Here is a 6376-nt window from a genome sequence, read left to right on the forward strand (position 1 = left end):
TTAAAACATGACGGCAACGAAGTGCCGACGCAATGCAAATGATGCGATGATGAATGCAACACACAAATAAAACAGCGATGATTCGCAAAACAAGGAAGGCAATCAGAGCGTCGGTCTCGGGGCGTTACAAAGGACCTTTGTCCCGACGGCCCTCTGGGTGGATCTTTGTGGCGGAGCGACAGGGCAGGTTGAGACTACCTAGGTGAGAGGTGGGCTTGGCCCTGGTCAGCGTCCGCGGTTACTTCAAAATAATACGCTTAACGAGTTCTTGGTATTTGATCTGAGTCTGGCCACTGGCCTATACGCACTAACCAGCTACGCGGGAACAGTTATGGGCACTCGACGTCGTGGTATCAGCCGAAGCCTTCGTGACGTCAGCGACTGAGCGGCGCGCGCCAGATTGGACCGCGTAACTTGACTTCCTTTGTAATGGAGTTTGCTAGGTCTGCTTCCGGCCGCCCACGCAACATGCAGGTGTGCAATGGGCGATGGGCCCAGACCCCTACGCGCTTAGGATTAGACCGGCGTGCTGACCTCTCTGTTTTGCCTAGGTAGGGCTGCGACGTGTTGATCTTCCGAGGACGGGCAGGACCCAGGAAAGTGTGTCCGGCCAAATGGGATCAAGCGTGTTGGGTTATGTGGTGCACCTCTGCAGGGAAGTTTATCTATTCGAATAGCCGTGTCCCTCGGTAAAAGGACGACCCGGAGTTGTACCTTGACCTTATGACAACTAGAACCGGATACTTAATAAAACACACCCTTCCAAGTGCCAGATACAACCCGGTGATCGCTCTCTAACAGGGCGACGAGGACGGGATCGCCGGGTAGGATTATGCTATGCGATGCTACTTGGTGAACTTACCATCTACTCTCTTCTACATGCTGCAAGATGGAGGTGGCCAGAAGCGTAGTCTTCGACCGGATTAGCTATCCCCCTCTAATTCTGGCATTCTACAGTTCAGTCCACCGATATGGCCCTTTACACATATACCCATGCATATGTAGTGTAGCTCCTTGCTTGCGAGTACTTTGGATGAGTACTCACGGTTGCTTTTCTCCCTCTTTTCCCCCTTTCCTTTCTACCTGGTTGTCGCAACCAGATGCTGGAGCCCAAGAGCCAGACGCCACCGTCGACGACGACTCCTACTACTACGTGCAGGCCGCTGACGACGACCAGGAGTAGTTAGGAGGATCCCAGGCAGGAGGCCTGCGCCTCTTTCGATCTGTATCCCAGTTTGTGCTAGCCATCTTATGGCAACTTGTTTAACTTATGTCTGTACTCAGATATTGTTGCTTCCGCTGACTCGTCTATGATCGAGCACTTGTATTCGAGCCATTGAGGCCCCTGGCTTGTATTATGATGCTTGTATGACTTATTTTATTTTTAGAGTTGTGTTGTGATATCTTCCCGTGAGTCCCTGATCTTGATCGTACACGTTGCGTGTATGATTAGTGTACGATTGAATCGGGGGCGTCACAAGTTGGTATCAGAGCCGACTGCCTGTAGGAATCCCCCTTTCCAACTCCTTGGCCGAAGTCGAGTCTAGTCATTGAGAAATTTTTACTAACATGGCTGTGCGGCTTACGGGCCCACGTTGCCATTGGGTGGTAGTAGGATCTTTTATTCCTCACCCTTTACTCTGGGACTCTGAACTCTCTTCTATTCGGGTTAAATGATTTTGCTAAAATCTAACTTTAGGTTCTCGAAAATACTTCCTCCCGGAGAACCCCTTCAAGCCAGATGATTGCCTGCTGCACCAGAAGATTCTGAAGACACTCTCTGATGTTTTCCCGAGACCCTTGTGCCCTTCGCCATTGCAATCCCTACCACCGATAAATCTTTATGGATAACTACATAATTTTGTCGTTCATACCTTCATCCCCAGTTGCCCTTGTTATTACAAGGTGCCCTCAAATACTCTCCGATGTTGCAAGCATCCTTTATGCTTACTACCCCGCAGTTCCTTGCCGCATGAATACCCCTACGAATAATTCTTCGCCCTTATCAAGGAACTGTTCATTACTAGTTGATCATATGATCCACAAGGTACATTGATATACTATCCGGTCTTCCGGTAATTCTCTGCAAGCTGTTGTTGTGCAAATACTTGTCTGCTTGCATTATGGTTGCATTCCATATGTCTAGCAATATTGATTAGTATCCCTTGTCATCGTCATTTTTAGCCTTTGATTTGATATGTGGTCAATGCTCGCAATCCTCAGTCGAAAACCTAGAATTCATCCTTCCAGATCAGACGTCATTCTAAACATGAACTGGTTCTCGACCAACCGAATTGCCGTCGGTTGTACCCCTAAGTCTACTCAACTTATCCATCCTTAATTAGAGCGTTTCCTTCTGATCCCTTGTCTTGGAATTCATAATTCCTTTGCATTTAAGCTTTGAGTTAGTCAGTTGTATCTATAATCCAATGCACTTGCATTCCTACTTCCTTTGATAGAGTACCGATACTCACATCAGCTCCGTTGTAGGCCACCGGACCTCTTGTTGGATTATTATCTGACAGTGTCCTTCATATTCAAATAACCTTGTGAGTCTTTCCACGGATATATAAAGCCTTGGGTAAATTGTATCCTCTGTTTTCTCAACCATGCTTTGTTTTCAAGCTGGTGGTATTTACTATTGAAGCTTGTGGTATATGTTTCCACGATACCCTGATAGGTTGAACCTATGCCTTCCTTAATATGTGTGAACTCAGAAGTTTTCACGAGTCATACTCATCTGGTATTTCACCAGGTAAAACTTCCAACATTAATGCCTTCATCAAAGCGAGAAGTGAATGGAAGATTATACATTGAAGAAGTGGGATTCGACCTTGAACCTTGCGTTCATGCCCATGGACACGATGTATAACTTATCATGGAAGCTGCTCGTAAAAATAATTACCCCCTTGTTATAAGTTCATCTTGTATCCGTGGTTCGATCGTTTATGATCGTGGTTTCTGAAACGCCCACGATGCGGCTATATCTCCCACGTGTCAAGGCACGACTTAGAGGCATAACCGCATTGTGGTTTTGTCGCAAGAAGGGTCATCTTCACACAATCCCATGTAATGAACAAGAATGGGATAATGAGAGTTGGCTTACAATCGCCACTTCACACAATACATAAATATAATTCATACATCATCCAACATCCACACATAGACCGACTACGGTCAAAATCCAAATGAAAATACGATACCCCAAATGCTAGATCCCCGATCGTCCCAACTGGGCTCCACTACTGATCATCAGGAAAAGACACATAGTAACGACCACGTTCCTCATCGAACTCCCACTTGAGGTCAATCCCATCATCTGCACTGGCATCGTCGGCACCTGCAACTATTTTGGTAGAATCTGTGAGTCACGAGGACTCAGCAATATCACACCCGCGAGATCAAGACTATTTAAGCTTATAGGAAAGGATGGTGTAACGAGGTGGAGCTGCAGCAGGCACTAAGCATATATAGTGGCTAACATACGCAAAAGAGAGCGAGAAGAGAAGCAACGGAACGGTCGTCATCTAGCAATGACCAAGAAGTGATCCTGAACTCCTACTTACGTCATTCATAACTCAACCGTGTTCACTTCCCGAACTCCGCCGAGAAGAGACCATCACGGATACACACACGGTTGATGTATTTTAATTGGGTCAAGTGACAAGTTCTCTACAACCGGACATTAACAAATTCCGATCTGCCTCATAACCGCGGGCACGGCTTTCGAAAGATAATACCCTGCAGGGGTGTCCCAACTTAGCCCATCATAAGCTCTCACGGTCAACGAAGGATAAACCTTCTCCCGGAAAGACCCGATCAGTCTCGGAATCCCGGTTTACAAGACATTTCGACAATGGTAAAACAAGACCAGCAAAGCCGCCCGAATGTGCCGAAAAATCCCGATAGGAGCTCCACATATCTCGTTTTCAGGGCACACCGGATAAGCGAAGCGTACAGGTACCAACATAACCCAAGTTGCCAAGGGACGGTCCCGCACGGTGCTCTAGTTTGGACCAGCACTCAGAGGAACACTGGCTCGGGGGTTAAAATAAAGATGACCCTCGGGCTCGCGAAAACCCGGGGGAAAAGGCTTAGGTGGCAAATGGTAAAACCAAAGTTGGGCCTTGCTGGAGGAGTTTTATTCAAGGCGAACTGTCAAGGGGGTCCCATAAATCACCCAACCGCGTAAGGAACGCAAACTCAAGGAACATAATCCCGGTATAACAGAAACTAGGGCGGCAAGAGTGGAACAAAACACCAGGCATAAGGCCGAGCCTTCCACCCTTTACCCAGTATATAGATGCATTAATTAAATAAGAGATATTGTGATATCTCAACATATCCATGTTCCAACATGGAACAAACTTCAACTTCACCTGCAACTAGCAACGCTATAAGAAGGGGCCGAGCAAAAGCGGTAACTTAGCCAAACAACGGTTTGCTAGGAAGGGTAAAAAGGTTAGAGGCTCATGGCAATTTGGGAGGCTTGATAACCAAGTGGTAGGTAGCGCAACATGGCAATAGAACGAACAACTAGCAAAGCAAAGATAGAAGTGATTTCGAGGGGTGGTCATCTTGCCTGAAAGGTTCTCAGAGTTGTCGAAAGCTTGATCCTCGTAAGCGTACTCAACAGGTTCCTCGTTCACGAACTCGTCTCCCGGCTCTACCCAACACAAGAACACAAGCAATGGAACCACAATCAATCACGGGAAATGCACAAGCAACATGATGCAAAACATGAATGATATGCGAGATGGGATATGCGATGCATATGCGTGCTCCGGAAGGAAAATGATGAACAAGGCAGTAACTTGGCAAACCAAGCATCCACTGGAAAGATGAGATGATTTCGACCGAAATCGATATAAATATCACCGGAAACGGATGCACGGTTTGCAAACGGCAAGCAAAACAAGAATGACACGAATCTGCGATTAACAACATGATAGCACTTAGAATGCAACAAGTAACAATGCTACAACGCTCCAACATAGCAACAAAGCATATGGAAGTAATCTACAGGAGATGCTTGACAAAAGATGAACACTGAGCTACGGCTAGATCACACCACAGCAGGTTCAAACAAGCATGGCAAAAGTGTAAAAGATACCAGGTTCACAGACTTAGTGAAATTACTGGACATGCCTGAAACAGCATCAGGTAGCAATGTTCATAGCACAAAATCAACATTCTACAGGAATTTAACATGGCAAAACAAGGCATGGAAGTATTATACTAAATACATATGACAAAAGTCCCTTACTGACCATAAGCCAAAAAGGATCAGAAGATATGATGCTAACCATGTAAACATAGCAAGTTTCGTTAACAGGTTTCAGACTTGGCAGAAAACAGAGAATGACAGAATCAATAATATGAAGCCATCTTGGTGAGCTTGATGCACTCACTACAAAGCAATTCATGACAAAACAAGCATACCTACAGCAAGATGACAAGTTTATGAAGATATCCATGGCAAGATCAAGTACATAGCATATATGAAACAACTACAACAAGCTTGGAAAATTTGAATATCATGTTAACAATCTGCCAGAAATATTTTATAGCAAAAGTAGAGCAAGATTGAGTCATGCTATGGCACTCCATAATTGCAAACAAGGGCAGTAATGGATCAATTACAATAATATCTACAAAACATCCTTAGTGAACATCACCAAAATAAGCATGGATCTCTCTGTAGCATCTAGTTTACATGGCAACAAAATAACAGCAGTCTCAGACTCGGAGAAATCACTGTCCCTGAAATCAGAAACATCACGAAGCCTAGTTTGCATGCTTGTGCTAGTCACCACATAGATCACAAAAATACATGGCATACACCCCTGGAAAGATGGAATGGCATATAACAAAACACATGTAGAGCTCATGCCCATAAGATGCACAGATTAAATGCAACAAAAATAACAAATCCACAAGTTCTGATAAGTAACAGCAGATAACAGCAACTAGCACTCTTGCACCAAAGATTTGGGCATCAAGATGGACTCAAATGAACATGATGCAATGAAACAAAATAAATAACATCCCGAGACGAACATTTTGATATATCACACGCGTGAAACGGAGTTATATGAAGAGAGTTATGATGCGATGAACATGGGCATGTAATGTCAAAATTACTAGGACTTGGAAAAAAAGGGGGGGAGGAGAAAGTCAACCGTGGCTCTCTGGATCCAGATCGGATCGAGCGGCTTCGAGCTCGCCGGCGACAGGGGAAGACGATGGCGAGGGAGAGGATGGCGGCCGGCGGGGAAGAGAGGAGGATGGCGAGGGAGACTCGGAGGAGGACGGCCGGACGGGGGCGCGGGCGCGCGGAGGAGGACGGCGCGGCGGCGGCCTCGGGTGATGGCAG

Source organism: Triticum aestivum, chromosome 2D (assembly GCF_018294505.1).
Source record: "Triticum aestivum cultivar Chinese Spring chromosome 2D, IWGSC CS RefSeq v2.1, whole genome shotgun sequence".
In the NCBI taxonomy this organism is placed as follows: Eukaryota; Viridiplantae; Streptophyta; class Magnoliopsida; order Poales; family Poaceae; genus Triticum; species Triticum aestivum.